Here is a 14,995-nt window from a genome sequence, read left to right as displayed (position 1 = left end):
GAGCACATGGGGATAGCTGTGACCACCTGGTGACAGCTATAAGCACACGGCGATAGCTATGAACACACGGCGATAGCTATGAGCACATGGCGTTAGCTTTGAGCACACGTGGATAGCTATGAGCACATGGGGATAGCTATGAGCACATGGGGATAGCTATGAGCACACGACGATAGCTATGAGCACACGGGGATAGCTATGAGCACATGACGATAGCTATGAGCACACGGGGATAGCTATGAGCACACGACGATAGCTATGAGCACACGGGGATAGCTATGAACACACGGCGATAGCTAGGAGCACACGGGGATAGCTGTGACCACCTGGTGACAGCTATAAGCACACGGCGATAGCTATGAGCACACGGCGGTAGCTTTGAGCACACGGCGATAGCTATGAGCACACGGGGATAGCTATGACCACATGGTGACAGTTGTAAGCACGCGGCGATAGCTATGAACACACGGCGATAGCTATGAGCACACGGCGGTAGCTTTGAGCACACGCGGATAGCGATGAGCACACGGGGATAGCAATGACCACATGGTGACAGCTATAAGCACACGGCGATAGCTATGAGCACACGGGGATAGCTATGAGCACACGGGGATAGCTATGACCACATGGTGACAGCTGTAAGCACACGGCGATAGCTATGAACACACGGCGATAGCTATGAGCACACGGCGGTAGCTTTGAGCACACGTGGATAGCGATGAGCACACGGGGATAGCTATGACCACATGGTGACAGCTATCAGCACACGGCGATAGCTATGAACACACGGGGATAGCTATGAGCACACGGGGATAGCTATGAGCACACGGGGATAGCTATGAAAACATGGGGATAGCTATGAGCACACGGGGATAGCTATGAGCACACGGGGATAGCTATGAACACACGGCGATAGCTATGAGCACACGGGGATAGCTATGAACACACGGGGATAGCTATGAACACACGGGGATAGCTATGAACACACGGCGATAGCGATGACCACATGGTGACAGCTATAAGCACACGGGGATAGCTATGAGCACACGGGGATAGCTATGACCACATGGTGACAGCTATAAGCACACGGGGATAGCTATGACCACATGGTGACAGCTATAAGCATACGGGAATAGCTATGAGCGCACGGGGATCGCTATGAACACACGGCGATAGCTATGACCACATGGTGACAGCTATAAGCACACGGGGATAGCTATGAGCACACGGGGATAGCTATGAACACACGGCAATAGCTATGAACACACGGGGATAGCTATGCGCACACAGGGATAGCTATGAGCACGCAGGGATAGCTATGAACACACGGGGATAGCTATGAGCACACGGAGATAGCTATGAGCACACAGGGATAGCTATGAACACACGGGGATAGCTATGAACAGACGGGGATCGCTATGAACAGACGGGGATCGCTATGAGCACACAGGGATAGCTATGAACACACGGGGATAGCTATGAACACACGGGGATAGCTATGAACACACGGGGATAGCTATGAACGCACGGGGATAGCTATGAACACACGGGGATAGCTATGAACACATGGCGATAGCTATGAGCACACAGGGATAGCTATGAACACACGGCGATAGCTATGAACACACGGCAATAGCTATGAACACATGGCGATAGCTATGAGCACACTGGGATAGCTATAAGCACACAGGGATAGCTATGAGCACATGGCGTTAGCTATGAGCACACGGCGATAGCTATGAGCACACGGGGATAGCCATGAACACACGGGGATAGCTATGAGCACACGGGGATAGCTATGAGCACATGGCGATAGCTATGAGCACACGGGGATAGCTGTGAACACACGGTGATAGCTATGAGCACACGGGGATAGCTATGAGCACACGGGGATAGCTATGAACACACGGCGATAGCTATAACCACATGGTGACAGCTATAAGCACACGGCAATAGCTATGAGCACACGGCGATAGCTATGAGCACACGGGGATAGCAATGAGCACACGGGGATAGCTATGAGCACATGGCGATAGCTATGAGCACACGGGGATAGCTATGAACACACGGCGATAGCTATGAGCACACGGTGATAGTTATGAACACACGGGGATAGCTATGAGCACACGGGGATAGCTATGAGCACATGCGATAGCTATGAGCACACGGCGATAGCTATGAGCACATGGCGGTAGCTTTGAGCACACGACGATAGCTATGAGCACACGGGGATAGCTATGAACACACGGCGATAGCTAGGAGCACACGGGGATAGCTGTGACCACCTGGTGACAGCTATAAGCACACGGCGATAGCTATGAGCACACGGCGGTAGCTTTGAGCACACGGCGATAGCTATGAGCACACGGGGATAGCTATGAACACACGGCGATAGCTAGGAGCACACGGGGATAGCTGTGACCACCTGGTGACAGCTATAAGCACACGGCGATAGCTATGAGCACACGGCGGTAGCTTTGAGCACATGGCGATAGCTATGAGCACACGGGGATAGCTATGAACACACGGCGATAGCTAGGAGCACACGGGGATAGCTGTGACCACCTGGTGACAGCTATAAGCACACGGCGATAGCTATGAGCACACGGCGGTAGCTTTGTGCACACGCGGATAGCGATGAGCACACGGGGATAGCTATGACCACATGGTGACAGCTATAAGCACACGGCGATAGCTATGAGCACACGGGGATAGCTATGAGCACACGGGGATAGCTATGAGCACACGGGGATAGCTATGACCACATGGTGACAGCTGTAAGCACACGGCGATAGCTATGAACACACGGCGATAGCTATGAGCACACGGCGGTAGCTTTGAGCACACGTGGATAGCGATGAGCACACGGGGATAGCTATGACCACATGGTGACAGCTATAAGCACACGGCGATAGCTATGAACACACGGGGATAGCTATGAGCACACGGGGATAGCTATGAGCACACGGGGATAGCTATGAACACACGGCGATAGCTATGAGCACACGGGGATAGCTATGAACACACGGGGATAGCTATGAACACACGGCGATAGCGATGACCACATGGTGACAGCTATAAGCACACGGGGATAGCTATGAGCACACGGGGATAGCTATGACCACATGGTGACAGCTATAAGCACACGGGGATAGCTATGACCACATGGTGACAGCTATAAGCATACGGGAATAGCTATGAGCGCACGGGGATCGCTATGAACACACGGCGATAGCTATGACCACATGGTGACAGCTATAAGCACACGGGGATAGCTATGAGCACACGGGGCTAGCTATGAACACACGGCAATAGCTATGAACACACGGGGATAGCTATGCGCACACAGGGATAGCTATGAGCACGCAGGGATAGCTATGAACACACGGGGATAGCTATGAGCACACGGGGATAGCTATGAGCACACAGGGATAGCTATGAACACACGGGGATAGCTATGAACACACGGGGATAGCTATGAGCACACGGGGATCGCTATGAGCACACAGGGATAGCTATGAGCACACGGGGATAGCTATGAACACACGGGGATAGCTATGAACACACGGGGATAGCTATGAACGCACGGGGATAGCTATGAACACACGGGGATAGCTATGAACACATGGCGATAGCTATGAGCACACAGGGATAGCTATGAACACACGGCGATAGCTATGAACACACGGCAATAGCTATGAACACATGGCGATAGCTATGAGCACACTGGGATAGCTATAAGCACACAGGGATAGCTATGAGCACATGGCGTTAGCTATGAGCACACGGCGATAGCTATGAGCACACGGGGATAGCCATGAACACACGGGGATAGCTATGAGCACACGGGGATAGCTATGAGCACATGGCGATAGCTATGAGCACACGGGGATAGCTGTGAACACACGGTGATAGCTATGAGCACACGGGGATAGCTATGAGCACACGGGGATAGCTTGAACACACGGCGATAGCTATAACCACATGGTGACAGCTATAAGCACACGGCAATAGCTATGAGCACACGGCGATAGCTATGAGCACACGGGGATAGCAATGAGCACACGGGGATAGCTATGAGCACATGGCGATAGCTATGAGCACACGGGGATAGCTATGAACACACGGCGATAGCTATGAGCACACGGTGATAGTTATGAACACACGGGGATAGCTATGAGCACACGGGGATAGCTATGAGCACATGCGATAGCTATGAGCACACGGCGATAGCTATGAGCACATGGCGGTAGCTTTGAGCACACGACGATAGCTATGAGCACACGGGGATAGCTATGAACACACGGCGATAGCTAGGAGCACACGGGGATAGCTGTGACCACCTGGTGACAGCTATAAGCACACGGCGATAGCTATGAGCACACGGCGGTAGCTTTGAGCACACGGCGATAGCTATGAGCACACGGGGATAGCTATGAACACACGGCGATAGCTATGAGCACACGGGGATAGCTGTGACCACCTGGTGACAGCTATAAGCACACGGCGATAGCTATGAGCACACGGCGGTAGCTTTGAGCACACGGCGATAGCTATGAGCACACGGGGATAGCTATGAACACACGGCGATAGCTAGGAGCACACGGGGATAGCTGTGACCACCTGGTGACAGCTATAAGCACACGGCGATAGCTATGAGCACACGGCGGTAGCTTTGAGCACACGCGGATAGCGATGAGCACACGGGGATAGCTATGACCACATGGTGACAGCTATAAGCACACGGCGATAGCTATGAGCACACGGGGATAGCTATGAGCACACGGGGATAGCTATGAGCACACGGGGATAGCTATGACCACATGGTGACAGCTGTAAGCACACGGCGATAGCTATGAACACACGGCGATAGCTATGAGCACACGGCGGTAGCTTTGAGCACACGTGGATAGCGATGAGCACACGGGGATAGCTATGACCACATGGTGACAGCTATAAGCACACGGCGATAGCTATGAACACACGGGGATAGCTATGAGCACACGGGGATAGCTATGAGCACACGGGGATAGCTATGAACACACGGCGATAGCTATGAGCACACGGGGATAGCTATGAACACACGGGGATAGCTATGAACACACGGCGATAGCGATGACCACATGGTGACAGCTATAAGCACACGGGGATAGCTATGAGCACACGGGGATAGCTATGACCACATGGTGACAGCTATAAGCACACGGGGATAGCTATGACCACATGGTGACAGCTATAAGCATACGGGAATAGCTATGAGCGCACGGGGATCGCTATGAGCACACGGGGATAGCTATGACCACATGGTGACAGCTATAAGCACACGGGGATAGCTATGAGCACACGGGGCTAGCTATGAACACACGGCAATAGCTATGAACACACGGGGATAGCTATGCGCACACAGGGATAGCTATGAGCACGCAGGGATAGCTATGAACACACGGGGATAGCTATGAGCACACGGGGATAGCTATGAGCACACAGGGATAGCTATGAACACACGGGGATAGCTATGAACACACGGGGATAGCTATGAACAGACGGGGATCGCTATGAGCACACAGGGATAGCTATGAACACACGGGGATAGCTATGAACACACGGGGATAGCTATGAACACACGGGGATAGCTATGAACGCACGGGGATAGCTATGAACACACGGGGATAGCTATGAACACATGGCGATAGCTATGAGCACACAGGGATAGCTATGAACACATGGCGATAGCTATGAGCACACTGGGATAGCTATAAGCACACAGGGATAGCTATGAGCACATGGCGTTAGCTATGAGCACACGGCGATAGCTATGAGCACACGGGGATAGCCATGAACACACGGGGATAGCTATGAGCACACGGGGATAGCTATGAGCACATGGCGATAGCTATGAGCACACGGGGATAGCTGTGAACACACGGTGATAGCTATGAGCACACGGGGATAGCTATGAGCACACGGGGATAGCTATGAACACACGGCGATAGCTATAACCACATGGTGACAGCTATAAGCACACGGCGATAGCTATGAACACATGGCGATAGCTATGAGCACACTGGGATAGCTATAAGCACACAGGGATAGCTATGAGCACATGGCGTTAGCTATGAGCACACGGCGATAGCTATGAGCACACGGGGATAGCCATGAACACACGGGGATAGCTATGAGCACACGGGGATAGCTATGAGCACATGGCGATAGCTATGAGCACACGGGGATAGCTGTGAACACACGGTGATAGCTATGAGCACACGGGGATAGCTATGAGCACACGGGGATAGCTATGAACACACGGCGATAGCTATAACCACATGGTGACAGCTATAAGCACACGGCAATAGCTATGAGCACACGGCGGTAGCTATGAGCACACGGGGATAGCAATGAGCACACGGGGATAGCTATGAGCACATGGCGATAGCTATGAGCACACGGGGATAGCTATGAACACACGGCGATAGCTATGAGCACACGGTGATAGTTATGAACACACGGGGATAGCTATGAGCACACGGGGATAGCTATGAGCACATGCGATAGCTATGAGCACACGGCGATAGCTATGAGCACACGGGAATAGCTATGAGCACATGGGGATAGCTATGAACACACGGCGATAGCTATAACCACATGGTGACAGCTATAAGCACACGGCGATAGCTATGAACACACGGCGATAGCTATGAGCACACGGCGATAGCTATGAGCACACGGGGATAGCTATGAACACTCGGCGATAGCTATGAGCACACGTGGATAGCTATGACCACACGGGGATAGCTATGAGCACATGACGATAGCTATGAGCACACAGGGATAGCTATGAGCACACGGGGATAGCTATGAGCACACGGGGATAGCTATGAGCACATGGGGATAGCTACGAGCACACGGGGATAGCTATGAACACACGGCGATAGCTATGACCACATGGTGACAGCTACAAGCACATGGCGATAGCTATGAACACACGGGGATAGCTATGAACACATGGCGATAGCTATGAGCACACGGGGATAGCTATGAGCACACGGGGATAGCTATGAATACACGGCGATAGCTATGAACACATGGCGATAGCTATGAGCACACGGGGATAGCTATGAGCACACAGGGATAGCTATGAGCACACGGGGATAGCTATGAGCACACGGGGATAGGTATGAGCACACGGGGATAGCTATGAGCACACGGGAATAGCTATGAACACATGGTGATAGCTATGAGCACACGGGGATAGCTGTGAACACACGGTGATAGCTATGAGCACACGGGGATAGCTATGAGCACACGGGGATAGCTATGAACACACGGCGATAGCTATAACCACATGGTGACAGCTATAAGCACACGGCGATAGCTATGAACACATGGCGATAGCTATGAGCACACTGGGATAGCTATAACACACAGGGATAGCTATGAGCACATGGCGTTAGCTATGAGCACACGGCGATAGCTATGAGCACACGGGGATAGCCATGAACACACGGGGATAGCTATGAGCACACGGGGATAGCTATGAGCACATGGCGATAGCTATGAGCACACGGGGATAGCTGTGAACACACGGTGATAGCTATGAGCACACGGGGATAGCTATGAGCACACGGGGATAGCTATGAACACACGGCGATAGCTATAACCACATGGTGACAGCTATAAGCACACGGCAATAGCTATGAGCACACGGCGGTAGCTATGAGCACACGGGGATAGCAATGAGCACACGGAGATAGCTATGAGCACATGGCGATAGCTATGAGCACACGGGGATAGCTATGAACACACGGCGATAACTATGAGCACACGGTGATAGTTATGAACACACGGGGATAGCTATGAGCACACGGGGATAGCTATGAGCACATGCGATAGCTATGAGCACACGGCGATAGCTATGAGCACACGGGAATAGCTATGAGCACATGGGGATAGCTATGAACACACGGCGATAGCTATAACCACATGGTGACAGCTATAAGCACACGGCGATAACTATGAACACACGGCGATAGCTATGAGCACACGGCGATAGCTATGAGCACACGGGGATAGCTATGAACACTCGGCGATAGCTATGAGCACACGTGGATAGCTATGACCACACGGGGATAGCTATGAGCACATGACGATAGCTATGAGCACACAGGGATAGCTATGAGCACACGGGGATAGCTATGAGCACACGGGGATAGCTATGAGCACATGGGGATAGCTACGAGCACACGGGGATAGCTATGAACACACGGCGATAGCTATGACCACATGGTGACAGCTACAAGCACATGGCGATAGCTATGAACACACGGGGATAGCTATGAACACATGGCGATAGCTATGAGCACACGGGGATAGCTATGAACACACGGGGATAGCTATGAATACACGGCGATAGCTATGAACACATGGCGATAGCTATGAGCACACGGGGATAGCTATGAGCACACAGGGATAGCTATGAGCACACGGGGATAGCTATGAGCACACGGGGATAGGTATGAGCACACGGGGATAGCTATGAGCACACGGGAATAGCTATGAACACATGGTGATAGCTATGAGCACACGGCGATAGCTATGAGCACACGGGGATAGCTATGAGCATACGGGGATAGCTATGAGCACACAGGGATAGCTATGAACACACGGGGATAGCTATGAGCACACGGGGATAGCTATGAACACACGGCGATAGCTTTGAGCACACGGGGATAGCTATGAGCACATGGCGATAGCTATGAGCACACAGGGATAGCTATGAGCACACGGGGATAGCTATGAGCACACGGGGGTTGCTATGAACACACGGCGATAGCTATGACCACATGGTGACAGCTACAAGCACACGGCGATAGCTTTGAACACATGGGGATAGCTATGAACACATGGCGATAGCTATGAGCACACAGGGATAGCTATGAACACACGGGGATAGCTATGAGCACACGGGGATAGCTATGAACACACGCTCAAGTGAACAACAGAAAGACTATGACAGTCTACCACGCTCCAGCGAACAAGAAGAAGACTCTGACAGTCTATCACGCTCAAGTGTACAGCAAGCAGACTATGACAGTCCACCCAGATTATTTGAGCCACCAGAAGAAGACTCTGACGGTCTACCCAGCTCAAGTGAACGACAAGAAGACACTGAGGCTCTACCCACTGTATGTGAGACAAGTGACAATGCCATCCCACTTCCCATACAAGATGTGCAACGTGACAGACCTCAGCTAGAATGTACAGAGGCACTCGACAATCACAGTGAGACAACTGGTGACTCCGGTGACACCACGTTACTTCAAACCTCATTCGCTCGAGCCTCTCCACAAGCAAATGCATTCCTGAATGTTTTGACTCCGGACGTGGAGCATCAAGAAACCTCAGAAGATGCAAGTGTACCTGAAATGACTCCGGACGGGGAGCATCAAGAAACCTCAGAAGATGCAAGTGAACTAGAAAGGGCTCCAGACGGGGAGCATCGACAAACCAAAACTGACTCAGGTGAAACAGACCAGACTCCAGATGGGGAGCTTCAACAAACCAAAGCTGATTCAAGTAAGCCGGACTTGACACCAGACAGGGAGCACCGCAAACTCAGTGACGGCACGCTAAAGGAGACAGCAGATGCCACAACGCACGCTGACACGAGTAACTGTGTGAAGGACTCATATTATACACAGAGTGTGGTCCTTGAGCGCAGCAAACACGGCAACAAAACCAACCACCACAACAACAACATCAAAGACAATAGCAGGAAGCGTACCAAAGGCAACAACGTCGACAACAAGCACGACAAAAACAACACCAACGGAACTGCGACTGGTACGACATGGTACAACTCTGCAAATGAGGGACACTGTTACTGCTCAGCTCAGTACAATGACATACCATGGCAGGATGATGCATCTTACCAATTCACGTTTGCTGCACTACCAACAGGCAACCTGGCTTTCAGGACAGATGCCATCAAGAATTACCACCACAAGCATCGAAAAAATGAAGAGTCCAAATCCGACAACGAAGTGATGTGACCACTTCTTTGTTCCTTCAGCACAGGGACACTGATGGCGTTTACAATGCAATGCCACCATCAACATCACCAACTCACCAACCAAACAAAAAAGCCACTCGACCATAATAATTAATGAACTTTGGACTCATACATATGATTTGGACTTATTGTTTAATGATCACTGTTATCATAACTTGTACAGAGTATCACTCATCTACCTAGTTTGTTCAATTTTCTTTCACACTGGACAGAAAATATGTAACACGAAAAAAGGGGGAATGTGGTGATATACATCACTGTGTACACAAAGGGTTAATGTACATACACTACACCTAGCTAGACACTAGAGGGAACATCAGAGACATGACACACAGACAGTCAACCAATAGGTCAGTAAGATAGGACACGACCAATGGGCAGTGACGATACACACAGAGGTGACACTACCACAGGAGGGAATTACACCAACCCATATAAAAGGACACATCACACATGCTCAGTCTCTTTCCAGTGGAGACTTTCAGTGAGTACAGACAGAGGGTTGATTGAACATCACTCCCACCACGTGGATTGTAGCAGACTGGTTAGTCAGTCTGAGTAGCTATATGTAATGACCTCCAATTGGCATTATTGGTTGGCCAATTGGAGTATGAGCTCCCTCAATGATAGCTCATTGAGGGGGCCCATATAAGCACCTGTGTAGGCTTTGTGAGGCAGTCTTAAGTTGACTGGAATGCTAGCGGCACTGTTTGGAGCTGCTCTTGTATATAAGTTATTGCAAATAAATACTGGTGTAGTGACGGAACCCCTGCCTCCTGTGGATTATTACAGTGGCGACGAGGTAAACACAGAACCTTGCGGAGACCAGCTGCCGCACTCGGAGAGTAAGCCTTGCTCTTTCAAAAATGCCTCTTTTTGGGAAGTTGGATGCATTCGACCCGACTATTGAGGACTGGTCCCAGTATGTGGAGAGAATGTGTTACTTTTTCCAGGCCAATGAGATAATGGAGGACGGAAGGAAACGGGCTATACTGCTGTCGGCGTGCGGACCCTCAGCCTTCACCATTATACGTAGTCTAACTTATCCCGATACGCCGGACACGATACCTTCCCAAGAATTAACGAAATTGGTGGAAGAGCACTATGACCCAAAACCACCCCTCATTTTGCATAGGTACAGATTCTACACAACGAAGCGGGAAGACCGAGAGTCAGTCATGAATTTCTTGACCCGCCTGAGAAGGCTGACAGAAAAATGTGAGTTCGGCCCGATGCTAAATGAAATGCTTCGGGACCGGTTAGTGTGTGGCATAAATGACCTCCAAATACAGAAGCGCCTGTTGGCGGAAACACAGCTAGACTGCAGGCGGGCATTACAGCTCGCACTGTCCCTAGAAAAGGCAGCAAGTGGGGCGCAGGAACTACAGGGCACGCCATTGGGGGTAGATACCTGGGAGAGGGACTACCACAATGGGTCCAGCTACCAGATAGCCGCCCTCAGGAAAAGCCTGAGGAACAGAGGGCCAAAGGAAAACCCCAGAACTGCCCCCAAGTCTGCTAGGACTAACTGGAGACAGAGGGAACTACCGGCTGAGGCTCCCCCAACAGAGAAGGACCGTTTCTGGCACCAGACAGAGTGGGGTAACAGCGACAGAAACCCTAGAAGGAGGTGGCAAAAGAGGAATAGCAGGTGGGGACGCAGGGAAGTACACAAGCTAGATGCCCCATCCTCCTCCGAAGGGGAACAGTTATATAATATTGCGACGAAGAAAGCAGAACCTATTAAGATTACCCCACGGGTGAACGGTCGGCCGACAATAATGGAAATAGACACGGGTGCGGCCGTATCAGTAATGGGAGTGGTAGCATTAAAAAAAATCAAAGATGGACTCCAGCCACTAACCCTAACAAAAACATTTACGAAACTTAAAACCTACACGGGGGAACCCCTGGAAGTTCTAGGCACGACTCATGTACCCGTGGAATATGACAAACAATTGCTCAGATTACCATTGACGATAGTAGAGGGCTCCGGACCGAACTTAATAGGACGGAACTGGCTGAAAGACCTAAACTTAGATTGAATGAAAATTGTCCAGAGTGGAAGCGGGCAGTTGAGTGGAGTACTCCAAAAATACCCGGAGGTCTTCCAAGAATGTTTGGGGGAAATTATAGGTGCCAAAGCAACTTTGCACGTGGACCCAGAAGGCCCTCCGAAGTTTTGTAAGGCCAGGCCGGTACCTTTTGCATTAAGGAAGAAAGGAGATGTCGAAATAGAAAGGTTACGACGCGACGGCATTATCAGACCAGTACAGTTCTCGGAATGGGCAGCACCGGTGGTACCAATTTTGAAGCCAGACGGCTCGATACGCCTCTGTGGAGATTTCAAACAGACGGTAAACAAATACGCACTGCTGGACAAATACCCGATCCCGAAAATAGACGACCTATATGCCAAATTGGCAGGTGGGCTTTTGTTCACGAACCTGGACATGAGCCACGCCTACCTGCAGTTAAAACTGGACAAGGACTCCCAGAAGTTCGCTACGATCAACACCCTGAAGGGACTTTTTCATTATACTAGGCTACCTTTCGGAGTGTCATCAGCCTGCGCTATATTCCAGCGTACGATGGAAAATATTCTGCAGGGACCACCGCAGGTGGCGATTTATTTGGACGATGTCTTAATCACGGGTAGGACAAACAGGGAATACTTAAGGAACCTGGAGGAAGTGCTCAGGCGTTTCGCAAAGGCAGGCATACGGCTGAAAAGAGAAAAATGTGTTTTTCTGGCCCCACAAGTGACGTACCTGGGATATAAAGTAGACGAGTTGGGCTTACACCCATTGGAAGACCGAGTAAGGGCAATAAAAGAAGCCCCAGCTCCCACCACGGTCCAGGGGCTACGATCATTTCTAGGATTGGTAACATATTATGGCAAATTTATTGAAAATAGGGCGTCCATCCTAGAACCCCTCCACCAGCTACTAAAAAAGGGACAAGAATGGAAATGGTCCGCCCGCCAAAACCGAGCATTTAGGGACATTAAGGAACAGCTGTCATCCGAAAATGTCCTCGAGCATTATGACCCAAGGAAGGAGTTGGTGGTCACGTGTGACGCATCACCTTACGGGGTAGGAGCCGTCTTAGCCCATAGAGGAAGGAATGGGGAAGAACGGCCAATAGCCTATGCTTCGAGGACCTTGGCGATGGCTGAGAGAAAGTACGCCCAAATCGAGAAGGAAGGACTGGCGGTGATATTTGCAGTAAATGAATTTCACCAGTATCTGTACGGGCGGAAATTCACCATAGTGACGGACCATAAGCCGTTATTAGGGATATTAAAAGAAGACAAGTCAATACCCCCGATTGCATCAGCTAAAATCCAACGCTGGGCGTTGCTACTGGCGGCACCTCGATACATTCTGGAGCACAGACTGGGAACGCGAGTAGCAAATGCAGATGCTTTGAGCAGACTTCCCGTCCCAGACACCCCGCCGCTAATACCGAAAGTAGAGGAGACAGTAATGACTCTAAATTTTTTGGACACCCTACTAGTGGACGCACAACATATAAGGTTGTGGACGCAAAAAGACCCAGTTTTAGCCAAGATGAAGCATTTACTGCTCACAGGGGAACTGGAGGGACCAGTGGAGCCCCAGATGCACCCATACTGGAGCAGAAGGGACCAAGTAACCGTAGAAGACGGTATCCTATTATGGGGAGCCCGGGTAATATTCCCAGCTCAGGGCCGTTGGGCAATCTTAACTGAGTTACATCACGGACACCCAGGGGTGTCTAAAATTAAGGTGCTCGCTCGAAGCTACGTTTGGTGGCCAGGATTGGACACAGACATAGCAGCCTTGGTACGTCGGTGCCAGGAGTGCCAACAGGGGCAAAGAGTGCCACCAGCTGCGCCATTGCATCCGTGGGAATGGCCAGGCAGACCGTGGACCCGCCTGCATATTGACCACGCCGGCCCTTTCATGGGCTCAATGTTTTTGGTGATAGTGGACGCCCACGCCAAATGGTTGGACGTCCACCGGGTAAACGCGGCAAGCACAACATCGACAATTGAAAAGCTCAGGGCCTCGTTTGCAACACATGGACTTCCGGAGGTATTGGTGTCGGACAACGGAACGGCATTCACAAGTGGGGAATTTGGAAAATTCCTAAAGGGAAACGGAGTCCGCCACATCAAAACAGCCCCTTACCATCCAGCGTCCAACGGCCTGGCCGAGAGAGCGGTCCAGATACTAAAAGCGGGACTCAAGAAGCAGCCGGCAGCATCAATGGACACAAAGCTCTCCCGCTGGCTGTTTGATTACAGGACCACACCGCATTCCACAACGGGCATACCGCCAGCTGAACTCTTAATGGGAAGGCGGCTGCGAACGAGGCTGAGTCTCCTTTTCCCAAATTTAACGGGGAAAGTGGCGAATCAACAGGAGGTCCAACGCAGGGGGCATGATAATAGTCGGCAGCAGAGACATTTCCAGATGGGGGCACCGGTTTGGGTCAAGAATTATGGGAATGGACCAACGTGGGTCAAAGGCACGGTAGAGTCCCAAACAGGGCCCATATCATATGAAGTTTAAATAGGTGGTAAGGTGCTGAAGAAACACCTAGACCAAATAAGGGCAGCGGAACCACACCTGGAGGCAGTCGAAGCAGGACCGCCTCCAGCTGGGATAGCTCAGACAGGAAAGATACCCCAGCCCCGAGCAATTTCTCCAGACCCCGTCATCCAGTCGTCGGAGATGGACACGTTCGACGAGGCCGCCGCGACACCTCTCCCCGAGGAGGAGGAAGTACAACTTCCAAGGAGGTCATCAAGGAAAAGACGGGCACCTATAAGGTACACCCCACCCACGTCGGAGAACGACCCGGCGGACGACACAGAGGTGACAGACCCGGACAGGAGGAGCAGGAAGAAGCTCAGAGGAATGCCAGCTGGCAGGAGTT

The 14,995-nt window shown here is 51.1% G+C and overlaps 1 protein-coding gene across 4 annotated transcripts in view; it reads right to left on the bottom strand.

Moving 5' to 3' along the window:
• Window positions 1-14,995, bottom strand: part of srrm4 (serine/arginine repetitive matrix 4) — a 668,971-nt gene that overhangs the window by 84,385 nt on the left and 569,591 nt on the right. The window lies entirely within an intron of this gene.

This window comes from Scyliorhinus torazame, chromosome 1 (genome assembly GCF_047496885.1).
Source record: "Scyliorhinus torazame isolate Kashiwa2021f chromosome 1, sScyTor2.1, whole genome shotgun sequence".
NCBI classification, from domain to species: Eukaryota; Metazoa; Chordata; class Chondrichthyes; order Carcharhiniformes; family Scyliorhinidae; genus Scyliorhinus; species Scyliorhinus torazame.
The sequence above is the reverse complement of the archived record's forward strand: the minus strand, read 5'-3'. Positions and strand labels throughout refer to the sequence as shown.